Source organism: Chelonia mydas, chromosome 4, assembly GCF_015237465.2.
Source record: "Chelonia mydas isolate rCheMyd1 chromosome 4, rCheMyd1.pri.v2, whole genome shotgun sequence".
NCBI lineage: Eukaryota > Metazoa > Chordata > Testudines > Cheloniidae > Chelonia > Chelonia mydas.
This window is the reverse complement of record NC_057852.1, coordinates 49115126-49139326: the sequence shown is the minus strand read 5'-3', so window position 1 is coordinate 49139326 and position 24201 is coordinate 49115126. Positions and strand designations below refer to the sequence as shown.

The 24201-nt window shown below is 40.0% G+C and overlaps 1 long non-coding RNA gene across 2 annotated transcripts in view; it reads right to left on the bottom strand.

The window, feature by feature from the left end:
- LOC122465585 overlaps window positions 1-24201 on the bottom strand; it is an 83232-nt gene that overhangs the window by 17052 nt on the left and 41979 nt on the right. The window contains exons 2-3 of one of the 2 annotated variants that reach the window (XR_006290528.1): window positions 20709-20825; window positions 16608-18621 (exon numbers count right to left, since the gene is read on the bottom strand). This is a non-coding gene — a long non-coding RNA (uncharacterized LOC122465585). Of the gene's footprint in view, window positions 1-16607; window positions 18622-20708; window positions 20826-24201 lie in introns of those variants that run through there. The other variant, XR_006290527.1, reaches the window with a different exon arrangement.

Below are 24201 nucleotides of genomic sequence, written 5' to 3'. Positions count from 1 at the left end.
TTACACTCACCCAGTGGCACTCCAGGCCTTCGGTGGCCGGTCTTTCACTCACTCCGGGCCTTCGGCGGCACGTCCTTCGGTGCCACCGAAGACCCGGAGTGACTGAAGGAACCGGTTTTTCAGATTCTGGCAGCTCATCACTGTCTACATAGTGACTAGATACCCATGGCTAACCCATGCCAGCCAGCTGGGGCTCTCAGGTTTCAGGCTGTGGGGCTGTTCTAGTGCTGTGTAGACTTCTGGACTCAGGCTGAAGACCGGGATCTGGGACCCTCATACCTTGCAGGGTCCTAGAGTCCAAGTTCCAGCCCTAGCCTGGAAGTCTACACAACAATGGAACAGCCCTGCAGCCAGAGCCCCGTGAGCCAAAGTCAGCTGGCACGGGCCAGCTGCAGGTGACTAGTTGCAGTGTAGACATACAAATTATTACTCAACCACAAGTATTTTATAACAATATGTGAGATCCACATGTATCTTATTAACTAGTTTGTCAACTAAATTCTGAACTGCTCTTATGGGGTGCATTTGTCGTCAGGGAAAAGAGCAGTAGCAACTGAGGAGGAAGTTCCTCAATTCATTCTGCCCTCGCAGGGCGCAATGTCTCAAGATTGCTTGGGGATAGTGTACACTGTACAACGTATGTCTTTCACTCCTTCCTCATAAGGTTCTTGACATCTCCTCCACTGGAATATATTCTTAACAATACTAATGATGCCATTATATTGTTCACCTGCCATTCCCTTTACTGTCCTTCTTGGCTGACATGCTATGCTTTAATTAATTGTTTGATTGGAAAATGAATTAACTACCACTCAGATTCTTGCTTTTACACCCCTAGTTTTAAAACCTACATTACCTGAAAAAAATTTGATTAATTATGAAAAAAACTTTCTCCCCTTATGACCAGTGGTGAGCTGGAGCCTGTTCGCACTCGGGACAACCAGTTCTAAAAGGGCTTCTAAATTTAACAGCCAGCCAAAAGTGGCACCTTAGGTGCTGACTCTGTGGGTGCTCTGGGGCTGGAGCACCCATGGGGAAAATTTGATGGGTGCAGAGGACCCACCAGCAGCTCTCCGCCTGGCCCCGCCCCACCCCGGGCCCGGCCCCAGCTCACCTCCACTCCGCCTCTGCCTCCTCCCCTGAACACGCCGCCCTGCTCTATTTTTCTGCCCCCCGCGAATCAGCTGTTCGTGCGGGAAGCCGGGGAGGGCTGAGAAGCAAGTGGCGGTTTCACGCTCAGGCTCAAGGAGGCAGACCAGAGGTGAGCTGGGGCGGGTGGGTGCAAGGAGGGCTGCCCGCACCTCAGCAGGTAACCTGAGGAGGGGGGCATGCAGGGGAACCGCTCCCCGCCCCAGCTCGCCTCCGCCTCCCTGGGCCTGAGTGCGAAGCCGCTGCCTGCTTCTCAGCCCTCCCAGGCTTCCCACGTGAACAGCTGATTTGCGGGAAGCCTGCGTGAGGTGCGGGGGGGCAGAGAAGCAGAGTGGGGCAGCATGTTCAGGGGAGGAGGCGGAAGCGGAGATGAGCTGGGGCCAGGCGCGGAGCTGCTGGTGGGTGCTCTGCACCCACCAAATTTTCCCTGTGAGTGCTTCAGCCCCAGAGCACCCACAGAGTCGGCGCCTAAGGCACCACTTTTGATGTCATCAGTGGGGAGAGCAGCTGCTCCTCCAGCTCCCCCCCTAGCTACGCTCCCCCACCCCTAGGAGCCAGAGGGACCTGCCGGATGCTTCCTGGGAGCTGCCCCAAGTAAGTAGCGCTGGGTCTCCCCACCTCACCCCCTGCCAGGTCCCTCTGGCTCTTAGGGGTGGGGTGGGCACCCACTACCATGGCCCATAAAACCCTCCTGCCCAGTTCTGGGGGGCAGTCAGGGGACAGGGGAGGAGGGTGGATGGGACAGGAGTCCCCGGAGGGCAGGGGTGGGCCACGAAACCCCTCGTGGGGTTAGGAGGGAACCGGTTGTTAAGATTTTGACAGATCATCACTGCTTATGACCAGTAGTTCTTTTAATTATATTAGAGTTTTCTTTTTGGTAGCTGTCATAAATATAAAGGGAAGGGTAAACCCCTTTAAAATCCCTCCTGGCCAGAGGAAAAATCCTCTCACCTGTAAAGGGTTAAGAAGCTAAAGGTAACCTCACTGGCACCTGACCAAAATGACCAATATGGAGACAAGATACTTTCAAAAGCTGGGAGGAAGGAGAGAAACAAAGGGTCTGTGTCTGTCTGTATGCTGCTTTTGCCGGGGATAGAACAGGAATGGAGTCTTAGAACTTTAGTAAGTAATCTAGCTAGGTATGTGTTAGATTATGATTTCTTTAAATGGCTGAGAAAAGAACTGTGCTGAATAGAATGACTATTCCTGTCTGTGTGTCCTTTTTGTAACTTAAGGTTTTGCCTAGAGGGATTCTCTATGTTTTGAATCCAATTACCCTGTAAGGTATCTACCATCCTGATTTTACAGAGGGGATTTCTTTACTTCTATTAAAAGTCTTCTTGTAAGAAAACTGAATGCTTTTTCATTGTTCTCAGATCCAAGGGTTTGGGCCTGTGGTCACCTATGCAAATTGGTGAGGATTTTTACCAACCCCCCCCCCAGGAAGTGGGGTGCAAGGGTTGGGAGGATTTTGGGGGGAAAAGACGTGTCCAAACTACGTTTCCCAGTAAACCCAGTTAGAGTTTGGTGGTGGCAGTGGAGATCCAGGGACAAAGGATAAAATTAATTTGTACCTTGGGGAAGTTTTAACCTAAGCTGGTGAAAGTAAGCTTAGGAGGTTTTCATGCAGGTCCCCACATCTGTACCCTAGAGTTCACAGTGGGGGAGGAACCTTGAGAGTAGCTAAGAAGAAATTCATCAGAAAAAAACTGAACAATATTTTGAACTGTTGAAATCAGCCTTGGCTGAAATGCAGTACAATCAGCTCACTCTACTTCATGACCACTTTGCTTTGTTAATAGACCTAATTAATCCTTACAACACTTCTTGGACTTTCAACAAAAGAGATGGTATAAAAGACGTGCTAACTCTGTTAATTTTATTCATGGATTTCAAACTACCTTTTTCCACATAAAAGAGACATAGGTTAAAAATCACACATGCACACACACGCAGAACATTCTTAACTAGATTACTAGTCATTTATGATTAAAACTGAAAATATTTTAAATATCTAGTTTACTTGCTGTATTTATGCTGAGTTTGTTTGTTTTTGCATTTAAAAATAAAAATCAACTAGCCAATTAGCTAACCAGCTTGAGCACCGAGGACTGATCATGCATTCTGACCAAGATGGACTTAGACACAAGGAATTTCTACAAAGGTATGGCACAATTGCCATGGAGGCCAAGACCGCCTACCTCTCCAATGCCACAGAGGTTTTTTGGATGATAAATCACTTTGTAAACTCAGACTGACTCTACTCTGTCCCAGAACACCACACCTTTAAATTTGAAAAAACAAAACAAACAAACCCAAACACCTCTTATTTAACAGGTATCACTCATATATAGGATGGCCTTAGAGTCCTCAAAGAACAAAACAGGATGTTATGTTATTCTGGAGGCTGTCCTACAAACTTTGCCAGTATCCCTATAACCATGAGTGATGAACTTTTGGCCGGTAGCAAAATACTCATATCTCTGTTTATATCCACAGAATTTCTGAAATGGTAATTTTATGTATGTTTATTTTGATATGAACCACCACCACCAAAATATTTCTTTAAGGAATATGTCCTACCATACTATCTGAAAACAGTTGCTGTGAACAGTGCTTCCGTTGCAAAATTCTTCAGCATGTCAGTTATAGAACATTGCCTACATGGAGTTACTGTCACATTTGAAATGATACCGTATGACTCTACCTTTAGGGCAGAATACCGAGGTCTGCAAGCAAAGAGTGGCTAGAACTTTCATCACTGCAACCAGACAATTCTGCCTCCAGGGCAGGTCTCTCTCTACCTTCATGGCAGAGTTCCAAATGGCACAGTTACGCAGCTCTGCATCCAAAGCACAAGTGATTCCAGGGGCAAGATTCCCAGCACTGCAGTGATGTAGCTCTGCTTCTAGTATACAACTTTTGGACCATGCTCTGCCTTCAAGATAGGAGCTATATCATCTGTTTCATCATTGTAATGATTTAACTCCGTCTCTGTCATAGACAGCTATATGGAACTTTGCCTGGAGCAGAAAACACCAATAATATTACATTGATATAGATCAATCTTTATGGCAGACCATAACATTTTCATTATAGCAAGCCTGCATGCTCAGGCTGATGTTGCTCTGCTTCTAGGGCAGGAGGGGCCCCTAGGGCAGAAATCTTATCATATTCAAGCTCTTATGTGAGCTCTTTTCCCCTGCCTTTTTGTCAACCTTTACAGTACCTTAGTCTGAAAAGCTGCACTATAATGATGGTTGGACTCCTGCTTTGGAAGCACACGGTAAAATGACACTTATGAGTTTACTGGCCAGAGGGCAGATTCCACTTTGGAGGTAGACATGGTGTACATCACAGTAATGACTGAATTATTTAGGACAATATAATGAAGTTCTGCCCTGGAGCAATAGCACTGGAATTTCTGCTTTTCAAAAGGTAGAGTTTTTATTGCTAAGCAATGTGCCCTACAAGTTGAGATATACCACTGCAATGAAAATCTGGAGGCAGTGTTGCAGTGCTTCTGTAAAGATAGCTACTCAAAGAAAAACAACAATATGAATGAAACCTCATTAGAGATGAGAACTTTTCTGATGCTGCAAATATAGTTTTGAATTAGCGGTTCTTTCTGCTGGAATTGATAGAAATTTAGCCTTAATAATAATAAATAAATAGAGCAAATTAAATAAGTAGAAATAAAAAGAGCAAATACATGAGAAACCAAACTTTAATCTTTCAAATTTGGGAAGTCCTTCTCTGAGGCCAAGCTACACTCGTGATTGAAACATCACTGTAAACATTTATTTTCCATACTCAATCCTGAGTTCAAGATTATCCAAGAGCTGTTTGTAGCCCATCTGTTCACACAAGAATCCCCTCCAGCACGGGCTAGATTCTTTCACCCTTACTCACACTGGTTAAGTAGTACCTTGCTCTTTATGGGTTTCCTGGGACTACTTGTGGAGAAAGGTACTAGTCATCCTAACTAAGAGTGGCAGAACCTGGTTCTATATGAGGGCACTGCAACTGTAAAGATGTGTACAATGTTTATTTAACTAGAACCATCTGTTTCTTCATTGATGAAAGACTGTTCAAGGTAGAAATTTAAATATTAATAACTATGGTTAATTATAACTGATTAAAAATTTTACATGTTACAGTTGCTATATTTCCCAGGTTGATCTGCAATTTGAAAGCCATAAACACCATTATCTAACTCAGTTATAACCCCACAATAACTGACCTGTGCAGCTGTATTACCTGAACTTACAGATGAATCAGCAATACTACAAATGACTCAGTACACAAAAGAATCCTGATTTTTGTGGTTCATGTATCATATTTCATTGGTCAGGAACCTATATCCAACAGGAGACTTTGACAGAATAAATACAGTATGTAAAATGAATAGAGTAAAATAAAACAAAATAAAGCTTCCCTTCTTAAAAGTATAACAGAACAGTCAATTTTCCCAAAAGTCTATCACATTATAGTACATCACTCCCTCCAGGTTTATTGCTTTATTTCATCCCACATATTTTAAAGCGATAGATGCATTGTGCTTACATTATTTGCAACGATCTCATCAAAGAGTCCAATTCTGTGTGTATAGTTTACAAAGAAATTGAAAGTACTGTATCAGCAACCTGCACATAAACAAACAAACCCACCCAACAAAATCCTTCAAAGTCATTTTTTTTTCCCTTTCAGCAGGGGTGGCAAACCTGTGGCTCCAGAGCGACATGTAGCTCCTGGACTCCAGGGCTGGAGCTACAGGTGCCAACTTTCCAATGTGTCGGGGGGTGCTCACTGCTCAACCCCTGGCTCTGCCACAGGCCCTGCCCCCACTCCACCCCTTCCCTCAGCCTGCAGTGCCCTCTCTCCTCCCCCTCCCCAGAGCCTCCTGCATGCCAGGAAACAGCTGATCAGGAGATGCAGGGAGGGAGGGGAAGGTGCTGACTGTCAGGGCTGCCAGTGGGCGGGAGGTGTTGGGCGGGGGGGGGGGGGGGGAAGGAGGGGTGGAGCTGATGCAGGGCTGAGGACATATTACTGTGGCTCTTTGGCAACGTACATTGGTAAATTTTGGCTCCTTCTCAGGCTCAGGTTGGCCACCCCTGTCTTTGGAGGGTCTTAAATTATTCTGAAGATATGCCATAGTAAATACTAATTGAAAGCCCTATTGCTTTGCAGTGTGATTCCTCTCACTCAAGCTAGGCTAGCCTGAGGGCAGTAATTTGTGTGTAACTAACTACTTCAGTAAAGACAAGCCCTTAGAGTAGACAGTGGAGCTGGTCAGCTGTATAATGGGGAATATGCTGTACCCCAGAAATGGATTGTAATAGTGTGAGCCCTGATCACCTGGGCTGGTGAAATTCAGCATTGCTTCTTACTATATGTCTTATTTATATATTTTACAGGAATATCAAAACACACAAACATGTTAATCTAATTTATGTTCAGACTATGTTATGAGTATTTAACCTGATTTTCAGAAGTACTGGGCATCCAGAGCTCATGGACTTCAATTTGAGCCATGTCTGCTTTGCAACTGCAGAAAGCAGGCTGTATAAATTTGTGAAAGTATGACAAGTATTCACAGCCCCTCACCATGGGAGAATCCCAGGAAATGGTGTTTGTTGTATCTTTGAAGCCAAAAAGGCCAATAAATAGGTTTAATTTAAATAAATGCTGAAAACAAAGTTATGTAGTTCCGTTGGAACAGTGTTTTCATCACTGATACTGGTGATATTTCTCAGCAGGACAAAACTCCAGCTCATTTTTATTCTTGTCAATTGTGATTTAGCAAGAACTTCAGTTTCTAATAGTAAGCTGATGGCAAAACCTAGATTTAATGGACAATTTTATTCATCATTTCATACACAGCAAAGGATAGCTTCCCAGTGAGTGAAAAAGACAAACAATATGATATTCAACATGTTCATAAAATTATTGCTAATGGGGTAAGACAATTATTGCTTTGGAAAAAGATACAATAGCTCATTTTAAAGTGGGTTTACTGCATGACTTGTATCTTAGACAAAATAAGATAATACATCTAAAAACATCACACTAATCAGTATTATAAACTTAAAAGTTAAACATTTGAAACAGCAAAACTATACTTCTCTCTAGACAAATCTCTTGGTAAGTTGCTAAAATATTGTTTAAGGATTTATAATGCCACTAAAACAGTTTGGGCAGGATGTTTAAAACTATTTAGGTACCTAAAGATATAAATAAGCAAAACATGGGATTTAGATGCCTATGTACTTTTGAAAAATCACACCTGTCTGCATTTTTAGGTGCTACAAACCTTTAAAAATCCATATCTTCCTTCTTTTAGGAAAAGAGCACTTTAATTACTTAAGAAAAGATTCTGAAAATATATGCATTGCATGGGGTCCCAAGGAAGTTAGTGGACATCCATTCAGGAACTATGGTTCACACACGAACATCTTTTTTTTTTGTGCAGGAGTCTTAAAACATACATGGAAGAGTGGTTCCGCTTTGACAACTTGCCTTTTTTAAGGTCCTGATCCTGCATCATCTCTAATGACAGATTTATAAGTGAGTTAAATGGGAGCTGGCTGAGATCATTACCAGGCTCCAATTGTAAACTACTCTAAACTGTTGGGAGTGGTAGAGTAGTTTCACTGTTCTCTCAGTTCCAAAATGTTATGCTGAAAGACTAGACTAAAGGAAGGACAGGGGGACCACAACCAGAGGCCACCAGGCAGTGCGGAGCACATACATCCATAGTCTAAACATAGAATCATAGAATATCAGGGTTGGAAGGGACCCCAGAAGGTCATCTAGTCCAACCCCCTGCTTGAAGCAGGACCAATTCCCAGTTAAATCATCCCAGCCAGGGCTTTGTCAAGCCTGACCTTAAAAACCTCTAAGGAAGGAGATTCTACCACCTCCCTAGGTAACACATTCCAGTGTTTCACCACCCTCTTAGTGAAAAAGTTTTTCCTAATATCCAATCTAAACCTCCCCCATTGCAACTTGAGACCATTACTCCTCGTTCTGTCATCTGCTACCATTGAGAACAGTCTAGAGCCATCCTCTTTGGAACCCCCTTTCAGGTAGTTGAAAGCAGCTATCAAATCCCCCCTCATTCTTCTCTTCTGCAGACTAAACAATCCCAGCTCCCTCAGCCTCTCCTCATAAGTCATGTGCTCTAGACCCCTAATCATTTTTGTTGCCCTTCGCTGGACTCTCTCCAATTTATCCACATCCTTCTTGTAGTGTGGGGCCCAAAACTGGACACAGTACTCCAGATGAGGCCTCACCAGTGTCGAATAGAGGGGAATGATCACGTCCCTCGATCTGCTCGCTATGCCCCTACTTATACATCCCAAAATGCCATTGGCCTTCTTGGCAACAAGGGCACACTGCTGACTCATATCCAGCTTCTCGTCCACTGTCACCCCTAGGTCCTTTTCCGCAGAACTGCTGCCTAGCCATTTGGTCCCTAGTCTGTAGCGGTGCATGTACATGGTACATGGTAAACTGCTTTATGTATCAGTTCCTTTGGCTCAGATGAGTAGGGGAGAAAGACAGAGTAGATGGCTGAAAATATTTTACTACCCCTGTCCCTGCTTACCAAAATAAAAGAAGATCTACCAGTCTTCTCAATGTACTATTAAATAACAGTGTGATATTCTCTACCTGATTTACTTTTTAAATATTGGGGCTTGATTCCCCATGAACTTGCATTTTCTAAAGTCATTTTAACCCAGTGCAAAATGTGTGTAAAAGACTACGATACTGATTTTCAAATGTTTTACATCCAACAGTTCGCACAGGTGTAGATGACAACCTAAGGTGAAAGGCACTGGAAAATCAAGTTTGTTATGTTTTTAAATGGGAGATTTACAAAAACACAAATGTGAATTAGGTAGTCAACTTTTATTTACTTTAAATGGGATTTTGGAATTTAACTTCCCTTGTAATTTCATAAATCCTAACCCCACAATATAGCTCTGTTTGAATATTGTAATGTGTACTTGACACATGTTCCTGTTTGGCACAGAGTACATAAATCTTGCTGTTCAGTCCTACATCAGCATGGAAGGAAACAATGTTCAAATTATTATATTTCCCTTACTTTTTGTCCTGATACTACATTCTTTTAAAGAAAATCTAAATAAATATTACATTTCCATCACACTTTCTCAGATAAAAGGCATTACCCCTGCTGAATTTTAAAAGATGACCAACTATTTTGATTTAAAAGACCATGTCCCATGTGGAATCAAAATTTACATTTAAATATAATTAATCAATGAAATGTGCAAAAGAGATTCAGACTGAGCAATACGCATGATGAAATATTCTGGTTCAATAATTTAATTAAAATCACACTTGCATTGGGTGTTCTTTAATTGTCATATTTGCTAAAATGTCAACTATGGGGGGAAAAAAAGGATGAAGGCAGACTAACAAACAAAAACACACCAGGGAAGAAAAAAAACCTTGAGTCCAAGTTTCAGAGCTAAAATGTCAGAAGGCTTCCATTTCTCCCCATCTGATGGGGAGACCACTGGGACCATTGGCTCAGGACCTGAGTGGTTGCAATATTCAGTGGCTGAATATTTTGCCAAAGGGGCCCCAAGGTCTAGCAATTTCTATAGACCATCCACCTGAACAATCCTTAAAGGTTACTGTCTTTCCCCATGCTGGTGCTGCTAACCCTCAGACTTTCTCCACCATAGAAAGAAGAGTGGTGGGCTCGTTTTGCTCTAAACTAATTATGAAAAATTAAGCCACCTATGGAAGGACACAGGACATGGAGGCAAAAAAAGAGCAGTTTTAAGATGGGAAAATTTAAAAAAAAAGAAAAAAAAAGAGAGAATGTTCATGGACATCTAGAATGAATGTGTTAGAAAAGCATATACAAGACCTTCAAAGGGGAAATATTATGGGAAAGTGAGAAAGGAAGTTGTGACACTGCACCCCATATTCTTCATATGTGATATGATATTATTATGGCATATTTCTGATGTATTTTAGTTCATGAAGATCATTGGAAAGGTTATGATTTATTGAATATGATTATCCTATTTGTATGCATGTATCATTTTTGTATCTGAAGTTAGAAATATTGACTATATATCTGTATTACAAATGTGTTTACATCTGGGGAACGCAACTAGGAAGAATGCACTCAGTCTAGGTGGCTGGCTGGGAAGGGCCCATTCAGGTTAAAGGGCTATTAGGAGAATAAAATAGGCCTTAAAAGAATTTCCCACTGGGAAGCCCTCCTGAGGATGCTTTAAACAGTCTAACTCATGGTGGCTATGACACTACAAGGTCATGTGACCAGGTCACCTGGTGCTGGACTTCATCTTGGAATACCAGTGTTTTTCCACTGACAGGCGTGGGAACCAAGCTTTGAAACAAAGGGTTGCTGCCATATGCAAAAGCTACTTAAGGCAGGGGAGTGACTTAATTGTGGTTCTTCACTGACTCCCCACCCAGAGAGACTCCTGGAAACACCTGAGAAACAAAGACTGAACTGCTGGACCCAGTTTAAGAGATTTTTAACCTGTGAATGAAACACCTAGGGATAGCTGTGCCTCCCCATGCAGAGTTGACCACAGCATCTGTATGTAACTGCAGCTGGGTGTATCCCTACCTGTATGTGTGCAGGCTAGAACCTGGGTGTGTCCCTTCCTGTATGTGTGCAGGCTAGAACCTGGGTGTGTCCCTTCCTGTATGTGTGCAGGCTACCTGTATGTGGCAGGCTGGTCACAGCAACACAGTGTAAAGGGAGCCCAGGCTGGTGGGTCAGAGGGGCTCACTGGCACCCCAGGGGAAACCCATCACAGAATAATTCACAAAGAGTAGATGAAGGTCCTAATCCTACCACTGCAGCTTTGTGGCAGATGAGATGAGAGAAAGATGTCGCAAAGGGCATAGGATTGATTTTTTGTTTTGTTTTAAATGTTTACATTGCAGTGCTACTGAAACATCTCTGTTTGAGGCCCCATTGTGCTAGACTCTGTAGTAAATGACAATTTCTGGCCCAAAGATTATAATGGCACTTAAAACATACAATAAAATGAACACCTCACTGAAATCCAGTGACAGTTGTGATAAACTTCATATAAATGAGGTGGATGTGCTATGGGAAGGGCAGCCATTTTTAAAAAAAAAACTGTCGTTGGGTGCAATCTGGACTCTTATGAGGGCAAAATAATTGTTCTTCAGAAGCATTTGTTAACTCCAGAGATAGGACTTCACCTGCACACTATCCAGATCTGGGGTTGGGGGACTCCAGCAGAATGAAGGAAATCAGCTTGACCCTTCCTTCAGTCTGGTGGTAGAATTTAAATTGAGACTTCTGTGAGCACATCACTGCTAAAATGAGCCTCAAAGCAATGCCAGTTATTAACCAAATTCAGTTAATCACACAAATAGATTTTACATTTTTGGCAAGTGCTGATAATACTACTATCCTCATAAGAATGCACAGAACATTGAACAAATGTTCTACTTTAACACACACGCATTCACTCTTCAGTTGTCTCTAGTATTTTATTCAGAGTTTAGAACTGTAGCTAGTTAACCAAATATATTTCAAAATATGTTATCTAGAAACCACTTTAAAGTTATAGAGAGTCCATGACTCATGCTCTGTTGCTGTCAGTACAGACGATTTTTAAAAGTATTTATTTACTTTTGTCAAATTACGTTGAATTTTAAGTTGGACCAACAAAAGGACAGTGTCAAGATAATTATGCTTTTAAAAATTGTTCTGACTACATTTCAAATTTTTTCCTGAACGTAGATGATGGAAAATCTGAGTAATGTTATTTACTGATGTTTCCCAACATTTTGCTATTATCCATATTTTTTTTCACCTACACATTTCTTGGAGTATAAATATACTGATTGTATCTTTAAGGCCAGGTCTACACAGTTATATCAGTACGCTACAAGAGCAAAGTGCTTCTAATATGGGTGCAGTTTAGTAGTACAACATTGTCAAAAAGTATTTCTAGTCATTTGGAATTGTATACAACTCAGATTTTTCCATTTTGATCTGGGAAATTAAAACCAAAACACACTTCTACATTTGTCCCTTACTGGCATCCACAGCAGTTTTCAACAATTACATTTTTACTGGATTTTTTTTTTAAAGAATTATTAAACACCCGTTCAAAAAAAAAAAAAACAATAGAAAGCTAGAAAAAAAATCATATATTTTATGTTGAGATTTATCTAGTCTCTCCCTTATGGATTAAATATTTATCACAAACCACTTACCAATTAGACCTCTTCTCAACACTCGTATTTACCTCGTGTCCCTTTGATGCAGAATGAACAATAGTTACTGCACATCTGTGTTAATTTCACAGATCCAGGGAGTACTACTCATTCACAATTCTCTTCTGTATGTCTTTTATTCAATTATGGTGTTTTTGGAGAAGAACATAGAAATCTAGTTGAATGTGCACATTTAAAAGGGAAGCAAGTGTATTCACAGCTGTATAAAATTTAAAACCATAATACATCTGTAGAATCCTTAAGCTACTGCAAAAGGCCTAGCACTTGGCAGATGAGATCGGAACTCACAGTAGTTGAAAATACTGAATTTTAAATTATTTTTCTGAAACTGCATATGTAATTACTTAGTCAAACTTGAAAATATAATTGCATAAATCATTTCCCCCGCAGAAATATCTGCAAGAATGCACAGGTAACATTGAATTAGATGTCTAGCATATGCCTTTTTCACAATCTTGATTACGCTTTTCAGATCCTTCTTTTACCAATGCATCTTAGATTTCTAACTCCTCTTTTATTGTTTAGTTGGAACATTAGTGTCATAGTACTGAGAGTTTTCCCCTTTCCGCCAATCACATTTTACTTCAGTAAGTTTTATTCAATAATTTCTACAGTTTCAGAGGTTCTAAAGGTTCAGAGAAGGGCAACTAAAATGATTAGGGGTTTGGAACAGGTCCCATATGAGGAGAGATTAAAGAGGCTAGGACTTTTCAGCTTGGAAAAGTGGAGACTAAGGGGGGATATGATAGAGGTATATAAAATCATGAGTGGTGTGGAGAAAGTGAATAAGGAAAAGTTATTTAATTGTTCCCATAATATAAGAACTAGAGGCCACCAAATGAAATTAATGGGTAGCAGGTTTAAAACAAATAAAAGGAAGTTCTTCTTCACACAGCACACAGTCAACCTGTGGAACTCCTTCCCTGAGGAGGTTGTGAAGGCTAGGACTAAAACAGGGTTTAAAAGAGAACTAGATAAATTCTTGGAGGTTAAGTCCATTAATGGCTATTTGTCAGGATGGGTAAGGAATGGTGTCCCTAGCCTCTGTTTGTCAGAGGGTGGAAATGGATGGCAGGAGAGAGATCACTAGACCATTACCTGTTAGGTTCACTCCCTCTGGGGCACCTGATATTGGCCACTGTCAGCAGACAGGATACTGGGCTGGATGGACCTTTGGTCTAACCCAGTATGGCCATTCTTATGTTCTTACATTCATTTAAACATACACTGCTGAAAATGAGAGTCTGTACTCTTTAATATTGCTTTACAACTAGACTGCAGCTTTGTCCAATGCATCTAAGGGAGCAAGGCCTTCACGCTGTACAGAGTGCTGTGACAGACTCACTGAGATTGTGACTCCAGACACTGGGTAGAAAGCCACACACCAATTACTCTTCCCCAGAAGGAATGAGAGGAGCAGGAGTGGACAGAGAGGGCTATTGCAAAATACATCATCCCTATAGGCAGAGGGGAGTTTGGGGGCTGTGCAGCTTTCACACTATGCAGGGCTGAACCCGAAGGCTCAGTCTAACACTTAGAACTATAAAAAAAACAATTAAATGTTAGGGGTGGGCAAGTCCACTTGGAGAAAATAAACATTTTTCAGATTTAATCAAAGTTCTAGACAAACTTGAACAAATTGTTGTCTGAAGCTAGAGGACATTTGGATGGCAAACGAAAAATGCATTTTCACATGCTTCTGCACTTTGGGGTTCTGACAAGAACTTCAGGGTTACATGAGTGGATGCTCCTCTAATTTTCAGCTCAGGGGAATTTTACCAGGAAAAATTTGTTCTCATGTGATTTCTGGCCCAATGTTGCAGTCAGAAACCTTTGGGTAAGCCATAATGCTTACATTTCTCTAGCATTAACCATCTCCGTTGCTTTATTCAAAATGAAATCTGTAATTATTCTATGTTCCCCTTTCTATTCATGATGATTCATTCAATTCTGTCATCAGGTTTGCACATGCTTCTCAACAAAATGCAGAGTAATCTTAGAGGTAAGGATGAGGTAAGCATTGCTCTTTCAGGATTCTGACCTTCTCTGAAGTGTCTGTTTGGTAGGGTGATCAGATAGCAAATGTGAAAAATCAGGACTGGGGTGGGGGAGAGGGGGGTAATAGAAACCTATATAAGAAAAAGACCCAAAAAATCAAGACTGTCCCTATAAAATTGGGACATCTGGTCAACCTGCCGTTTGGTCAGATGTGTTTGAAAATAAAGGAAACGTGTCATTGCTATACCAACATTGGCAGATACTAATGATACGCACACCTTCTCAAATGCATGTCATACATTGATTTTTCAGATCTTTCTGCTATGTAAGAGATCCAAACTCTAGCAACATGTCAATTCTGGCACTGCTTGGAGGAAATATGGTCTGCATGAGTGAATTATACTCATTTATTCATACACCTTTTTGCTGTATTTTCTCCCTATGACAAGTAAAATATTGTTAACATTTTAATGTAAACCATTCAAGTAAAATTCATGGTAAGTTGCTAACACAAGTATAAAATATTCTTCATTTTATGACTTTATTTTGGAATATAATGTACAAAAATACATTAGATATTGTTTATACTAAATGGTAGAGGGGGGCTTTTTATCATTACCCCCCTGGACTGAATGTGAAGCAGACATCTGGTAAAAGTTTCTAACATATCCCATTAGTTACCAGTACCCCCTCAGTCATTCTAATACAAGATATAGCACTTTTAACAGAAAAAAAAAATTAGGGGGCTGTATTTGAGGTGAGCTTAGTGCAACCTGGGAAGAGTACAAAGCTGCCCCTCACAGTCATGGAGTTTAAGACCTTTAAAGACCAGCAGATAATCTAGTCTGACCTCCTGTACATCACAGGCAAGTCTTGCCATGTATGCATCCAGCCCAACAACCAGAATTAGACCAAAGTAATACAGCCCTTAAGAGATTAAACAATTTTGTGCCACACAAAGAATAGGAGGCACCTGATCTAGGGACAAATCTGTTCTGGTCTTTCTGGGGCCAACTGTATTTGCCAGGAGGGTATTAATCTAGCCCGGGATCACTGGGGAGCCAGCATAGTGTGCATACAGTGGTGTAAAACCAGTATAGATCCTTCATGAACCATATCTTGTCAGTTTAAGGTCTCTCTCTTTGCACTGGTGGAGTGATTCACTGTGTCTGAAACACTGTGCAGGGTTGGGGTCTATCTTTTTAATGCATTAATAACTTTGTATTCCTTTGAAATATTGTTAATGTCTGAAAAGCACATAGCACTGTAATGCTACTATAACTTGCCTGATGGATGCTGCTTTTTCCATAGCAACTCTGTATGATACACACCCTCATATTATTTCAATATGGTTCCCTTAGTGCACTTTCACTACAAAACAACTGTGTTCTGTTATCAGTAGAACCAGCATGTTCCGATTCTGTGTGCATAAAAATTGTTTCAAAGCTCTTCATCTATCTCCTTTGGATGAAAAAGGATGCCTTCTAGCATGAAGTAACAGAATTGAGGAGGGAGGTTGTAATGGTGATTTATGGAAGCAATTTTTCAAATAAAGGGTCCCACCAACATCATATTACATCTTCCTTAGTGAATGCACCATTTAGGGTCATTGGGAATATCTTATATATGCAATTCTTTCTCTGCCTACAGCAGCAAACAACTGCCAATGTCCATCAATTCAGGTATTCAAACAAAATTATACTAATACTTAATCATTTTAAGTAGCATATTCTAATAAAGGGGTTTGAGAAAGCTTTACCCAGAAAGATCTGTGTCACTCCATAATGTGGATTATCACCCATTAAAATAATGAAATCAATAGCTGAAACTACAAACAAACTCTACTGTATGTGTGTGTTTGTGTTTCCACCAAAGAAAGAATCTATTTATAAAAATAGGCCATTTGGATGATTAAGCTGATGTGCACTTTGCCCTATATTGGGACAAATTTCTGAAATGAATAGTCATCTGCTCCTGCAGATGGAGGGCTGTGAGGCAGGATTAGTGCTTTCCCATTGCTCATTGTAAATGACCTTAGCACCAGAGAGAATCATGGAATGATCTCTGGTGTCTAACTCTGACCAAAGGAGCAACTTAGAATAAAATGAGTTTTCTTGATTGCATAGTAACTGGCCTACATTGTAAAATTAATTCAATTTGTTACTTTATTAAACAAAAATGCAATAGAAATTTTCCATCATGTGAACTGGGAAGCAACTAAAAGCAGTGTATGGTTTTCAAGTAAATTGCTTGTCCGCAGTTTATTTTCACACATTTAGAAAGTGGAAGAAAAGCCCATACAAATAGTTCAATAAGGGTTGTGATACCAGGAAATAATTTAGCTCTTTAACTGACTTTGTTGTTGAGCCAGAGAAATAAACTATATAATTACTGAAGTAGGAAGAAAGGCAGTACTAAAATGTGAAAGGATTAGCAATCTGTCATTTTGCTTGTGTGATCACTAGGTCACCATAGCCATTATGTTGTATTATGGACAATAAAGAAGCACACGAGGCAAGGTGTTAATTATACTAAGTTTGACCAAGGACAGCAAAACAACTTTCCCAGATTGCTCTGGTTTAAAGAAAAAGTAGTGTATAGAAGAACTACACGTTGATTTGAATTATCGCCTAAAATGCTAATTTTATTGCTTTTTAACTAAAAGTGCATTTAGATAATGTAGATAATATTGCATTCTTCAGAATGAAAAGTAGGAATTAGAGGAGACTGCATTTAATTCTCAAGGAGTTCACAATGTGTTTATTGTAAACCATAGTACTGGCTTCATTTCTGTCACTGCAGCCCCTCTGCTACCAGCTGGGCTGAAAATTGCAAACGCTCAAAATTGCTGCTGGAGCCCCTTTGCTGAAATACACATGCAGAAACACAGGGGTGATGTTTTCTGGGAACCCTGGGGAATATGTTTATATTTCTATAGCAGAGAAAAATCTCAGAACAGCAATAGTAAAATCTGGAGCACTAGTGAAGTTTTTAGTGTTTGACTACATTTATCAAAATGTGAACAGACTGATAATGTTATGTACATAACTAGAATAGGAGGCAAAATTTATATAAAGTCAGGTATATTGTAGCATAAAGAATCCTGAAAAAGCCAGAATAGAAAGTACTAATATGTAAATTAAGTAGACAATGAAGTTTTAAATGATTAGACTTATAAAACTTATACTGCTTGAAAAACACCTCTGCTTGAATAGAGACCATTCCCCCCCCAAAAAACAATTTACAAGCTCATTCATTCGGTTTTAAAAGAGAAAATAAATAAAAACTAAATAAAGTCTGTACATGCTGTCACTCAGTAAAGAGAGTGCAAGGAGAATTTGAATAGCTTGTTAAGATACATATTAGAAAAAAAATAGTTTGATCCATTACAGTTAATGCTAATTCAACATCTCTGAATGCCTAGATAGTTATGACTGCTAATTCCAAATCAATGTAACACACAGTAGTTGACACAAGTTTGAAATGAAAAATGATAAAATTAATTGTAATTATTGTATTGAACTGAAAAACAAAACATCTACAACTACATATCTGAATATAGGCAATATACGGTGTAGACTTGTATATTCGCTGTTAATTGCCACAAAACAGCCTGCAAGGGCAGAAGTTCATCTTAGCAACACATTCCCAAAGTACTCATTGATAATTATGTGGTTCTAGTATACAAAATATGTTCTAGCAAATCTGCAGTCCGTGCTCTTTATCATGAGAAACTAGCGTCAGGCTAGAACTTGGAAGCGGGAGAGATGTTCAGCTCCCACAGACCAAAACATTCCTGAGATGCAACATTTTGCTTGTCCGGTTTTGGGCCTCTTTTGAGCAGACACTGAACATCCTCCTGGCCAAGAACATTCCCCCTACATCTGCAACCAGAAGGCATCCGATTTCCCAATTTGGTGCTGAAGTGAGGCTCAATTGCTTCCACAGCACTATCCTTTTCCCTTTCATAGAACTCCAGGCCTTAGTCTAGCATTCATGTTGGCGTAAGAGTGAGAATTGATTAGGCCTGGGACAGGAGTGAAATGCACAACTTTCCCCCCTTCCAGCCCTTTGGAAGTAAGTCAGAAAAGTTACTGTCTAATATTTTCTGCAGAGTTCTTCTCTCCCTGTGGATCCTGTGACCAAAGGGAGGCAGTGGTATGTGTTGCCGGGAACCTAAGGAGAAAGGAAAGTGGGCTACCAGGATCAGAGTCACATGGATTTGTGAGTATCTGCCAGTTTTGAAGGCAGGCTCCACGGTCTTTTCTGTTGAAGGGCAAATGAAGATGTGCTTCTCCCACCCCAAGGAGGTTTTTATGCGGGACTCTATGAAGAAATCCTTGCAGAGAATGCCTCTGAGACCCCTCTCCCAACTTTTATTATGCCGGAGTTGTTAATCTGGACCACTGAATGGTTTTGTCACACTCAAAAATGAGAACCACCAAGGAATCAATCACCAAACACATTCAACTTGTGATTGAGTCATTTTGAACTGAAAGTTTCAGAGCTGAAAGTACGTGTCACTCTGACTGGGTAAAATGTTGGACATATATACAATGCTATCAGTTTAAAAAATAAATCTGTTAGTGCTCTGTTTGTACATGGCCCTATACAATAGTTAAATTTTTCCACACCAACAAGAAGCTATGTTGCTCAGAGACCTTATATGTTTAGGGTAGGATTTTTAGAAGTGCTCAGCATTAAAATTGCCACTGATATCAAGGGGAAGCAGATTTAGGCTAATGCTGAGTGCTTTTGAAAATCCCATCGTAAGAATATAGGCTTGTAATAGTAGCCACAGCCTCTCTACACTCGCTTTGTGAGGGTATTGGTGCCACTGAATCTACAGAAATATGGATTTATGTCTCCACAATATCCTGTCCTGGTCAACAGCAGTTGTAATCATCCACTCTGATCTATAGGAGACTATTTTGGCTGCATGTGGAGCTACTACCAGAATTACTATGCAGTCTCTATATGGGTCTGAAGTGAGGCAAGCAGAATTCCACAGTGAAGGTCTAAATGGATGACAATGTCTCACTATTACATTTATATTAATAAGATAAATTTCAACTTATAGAGTAAGCTACTACAAAATGGGAATAAGTATAGCAGAATCTGTCCTCCTGGAGAAGAGCATTATTTTACCTTGGAAAAAAGAAAAGGAGTACTTGTGGCACCTTAGAGACTAACCAATTTATTTGAGCATAAGCTTTCGTGAGCTACAGCTCACTTCATCGGATGAGCTGTAGCTCACGAAAGCTTATGCTCAAATAAATTGGTTAGTCTCTAAGGTGCCACAAGTACTCCTTTTCTTTTTGTGAATACAGACTAACACGGCTGTTACTCTTTTACCTTGGGTGGTTTGCCCACACCTATTATTATTATTTAGTCACTGAATTGCAGAAGCACCAGGAATCCTAGTCATGGACCATGACCCCTTTGGGCTAGGCATTGTATAGACACAGAACAAAAGGACAATGTCTGGCCAAATCACTTGCAGCCTAAGTAATGTCAATACACAAGAATGACTGACAAGTATTGTTTAATTAAGTCAAGCAAACACCTAACCAACACTATCTGGGAAGAAGGTTTATAGTACTAGACAAGACAAGCCACTTGTTTCTGGAGTACACACAGGTATAGCACATTCTGGCATAAAAGACTATATTCCAAATGTTCTCTCTATTTTATTTTTCCCCTCACAGATGCTGAGCTTGATTCACCCTGGGATAACTCCAGTCACTTCAATGGATTTATAGCAGTGTTGAATTTGGCCTGAGGTGTCTTATTGCTTGTAGTGAGAATGACCCACCTTTTCTGGCATTTACTATATTTTATAGTCACACGTGGCTTTCTTCTCTTCTGGAAGTCTTTTGAAGATGTATAAAGTAGCTATTCCCAAGTGATTACTTCCTTTCTCAATTGATGTGACAAAAGATCATCACATTAAAAAAAAGTATATGTCCCACAGTGACTTATCTTTTGAACATATTGGCATTGCTGAAAACAAATGCATGTGTGCAAAAGCTGTCACCTCATGCTCCTGTCTGATATCTATTAGCTCCACAGGATACCAAAGCAAAGGGAGCACATTAAACCTCTGCTTTGTCACAGTGAAACACTCCTTTTATGGCTATTGTTGCAAGGATATCATTGAGAACTGGTGAAAAAGGAGAACACACCTGCAGTTCTCTAAATGATTATATTTTAATGTAACGTCTAGAAGAAAGTTAAAAGGGAAAAAATCCAACTCAACTCACCTCTGCTTTTCTTTCCGTATCCTGCTCAGTACAGTGAAGAAAACTTCTGGCTTTTCTCCTTCCCTTTTCTTTTCCCAAAATGTCTCTTTATTGATGATTATTCTTGTATGGTCTGACCTAAAAAAAAAAAAGTGTACAAAATTAAAAAACTGGTCATTAGCTGAAGTTAAACAGATTCAGATGAGAAATAAGATGTATTATTTTATTTTATTTTTTAAACAGTAAGGGTAATTAATCATTGGAACAATTTACCAAGGGTTGTGGTGGATTCTCCATCATTAGAACTTTTTAAATCATGATTTGGTAGGGGTTTTCCCCCCTACAATATACACTCTAGCTCAACCACAACTACAGATTTTGAAACATAAATTGCTACTCAGGTTTCAGAGTAGCAGCTGTGTTAGTCTGTATTCACAAAAAGAAACGGAGTACTTGTGGCACCTTAGAGACTAACAAATTTATTTGTGCATAACCTTTTGTGAGCTACAGCTCACTTCATGTTATGACCTATGTTATGAAGGTCATAGAATATCTGTGTTGGAAGGCACCTCAGAAGGTCATCTAGTCTAGAGCCCCTGCTCAAAGCAGGACCCATTCCCACTTTTTGCCCCAGATCCCTAAATGGTGTCCTCAAGGATTGAACTCACAACCCTGGGTTTAGCAGGCCAATGCTCAAACCACAGAGCTCTCCCTCCCCCCAGCTAAACAGGGGTCAGAATAGATGATCAGTATGGCGCCTTCTTGCCTTAGAAATCTATGGATTAGCATATACAAGTAAAACTAACTCCCCACTGTCTCAGAAAATAAGATATTGAGATTCCCCTTTCTTCAGTCCTTTACAATGTGTGCAATTTGTTTCAAAAATTTGCTGCTGAACAAACATTCTTTTTAAAAAAAGGGAAAAAAAAAGATAAATACAACACACTCTCTAAAAATATAGTTCTACTTCCTTTTTGGACAAAATGGCTCCTGCAACAACATGAAATGATTGTATAACTGCCTACTGTAGGCCTGGCTTGATATGAGACATCAGACGTGGGCGAGACCTCATTTTTGGGGAGACAGCATTCTAGAGGTAAATGGATCAGTAGGCTAGAATTAGAATGTTTGTGCAAACTAAGGTAAATGGGTCAGTAAGCTAAGAGACAAAGTCTGTACTAGCGAAGATAAAGGGGAATACTCAAGAAATCATTTTCAGTGGACAAGATAAGCCTGGAACATAAGATGATGTAAAATTGTACATGGACAGTGTGGACAGAGCATGCTGTTCAGGGATTGGTTCCTACAGAGTAACCAACACAATGTGAGGGAAATGGAATGTGTAAATGTATACAAATGAAGAGGTTTTCTGTGTAACTTTGGATATATGGTATACCCTATACCCATCCCCCGTGCTTGAGTCTGATCCAGACTGACCCAGCTTAGCTTTGCTGTATGCCAAATAGAGATTCCCGAGTGACAAAATCTGGAGTCAGACTGAGTTGCTGGGGAGCTGAGTGGAAAGAGGTCTTGGAGAGAATCCCAGTACTTACTACATGTAGAGAGAAGCCACAGTCTAGGTTCAACCCAGTTCAAAGAGGATAGCTGAATGATATCTACTGGACAACATCTCTGGAGAAACAATTTGATAAGATCTGAAGATTTGAAAGGAGTGTTAGAATGTGAAATGTGGACAAAGGGCTTATGTTGCTGTCCTGAAATTATTTCTACATATTGCTACTTTCTGCTAGCTAGGGATTGGAGGACTGGGAGGTGGATGGATCAATTCTAAGAGTTCTGGACCTTTTCAGACTTATTGTCATTCTGATAGTCATATGATATGCATGGTGAAATTAGGCTGCATGAGACTATTTTACAGCACATGAGGTAACAAAACACAGGTTAAAACAAACATGTTTTCGATTCCACTGTTCTCATCTATATAGGAGTGCAGAGTGCCAGCATCCTTCCAATAAGCAGTTGCCTTCCTTGCTCAACCATTTGCAATCTGATCAATTATATCCCTCTCTCTAGACCTCCCTTTTTTTGAGGAAGGTGGTGGAAACATTTCAGCTAAACCACTCTTGTGCTATCTGGAACCCTGGACTTACAAAACTCTCTTCAGCGTACCTTTTGGCCTGGGTATGATACAGATTCTGCATTTGTTTAATTGATCCATGATCATCTCCTGGCAAAGTACAGAGGTCAAATTTCCATGCTGATTATTTTAGGTCACTCAGCAACCTTTGTTAATATTAACCATGAATATTAACCTTTGTTAATATTAACCATGAAGTGTCATCTGCAGACATTGGCAAGGATTGATAAAAATAAATGCAGTGGCTCCATTCTTTCCTCTCTGAAAGATCTCGGAGAGTGATATTGGACATTGCTTATCTACCCTGAGGACTCTCTCTTGAAGGTATTACAGTACTCCACTCTGTTACCTCTCTTGTTCAAAGTTTATGTGAAGCTGTTCTGGGAGTTAATGAGATGAATTGGGTTTTTTTGTCAAAATGTAGATGACACTCAGCTCAGTTACTTATTCTTTTTCATGGGATCCACATGGTGAGCTTAACTCATTTTCTCAGTGCTTGACTAGTCTGGAGTGTGGGTTGGCTGAAATTCAGTCTAGATTGAAAAAAGAAGAAAAAATAAAAAAATAAAAGTGATATTGGTAAGTGTCAGAAATGTGCCTGGCTTGGTGTCTGATACAAGGTGGTATGTGCAATATTTCTTAATGGAGTTTGGGAGTATTAAGCTCAAACATATAGAATATGCAGCTTGTAGCATACCGGTGCTGGTATCATTTGAGAGGAGATTAACATACAAAGATTTATTTTGAAGTCCTCAAGGAACAGACAATCTTATAGCTAGATATTTGACCATTTTTTAAAGCTTCATATATACAAAGCACACTTTTTTCCCCCCAGTACTTTGGATTCAGGCACTTCTCTTTTGATTTAAAGGTACACAAATCTTGAGATCATAAAACAAATGGCACGAACTAGCACTTTCCTCCAAATGATTTAAATTGCTTATGAAATAAATAATTGAATATTAAACAATACTGGAGATATAGGATTACCAAGGAAACAGTAATTGCTTGCTCATTAGAAGAGAGCTAAATGAGTCTAAAAATTTGAACAGTCATTAAATTGTTTTAAATTAGGACACTGGACAAGCCAGAATCCATTTATTATTGAAACAAAATGCACTTTGTTGTCCACTCACCACAAACTAAGATAAATGATGAATTCTAATAATTACAGTAAAAAACTAATCAATCACTAACACTGCTCACATCTTAAAACAAGTGATAACTGGCCAGAATCTTCTTTTTTAAACTTTATTTTATAAAACACACAGACAGGAATTAAGTTTCATCATATCATAAAGAGCAGAAAAATCAATATCTGCGATGTCAGATTCTCAGTTGTAATTATGCCATAAATTTTCCAATTAGTCTGCAGGACTGGTCCACATACACAGCATTATAGTCTAAGCAAGATGT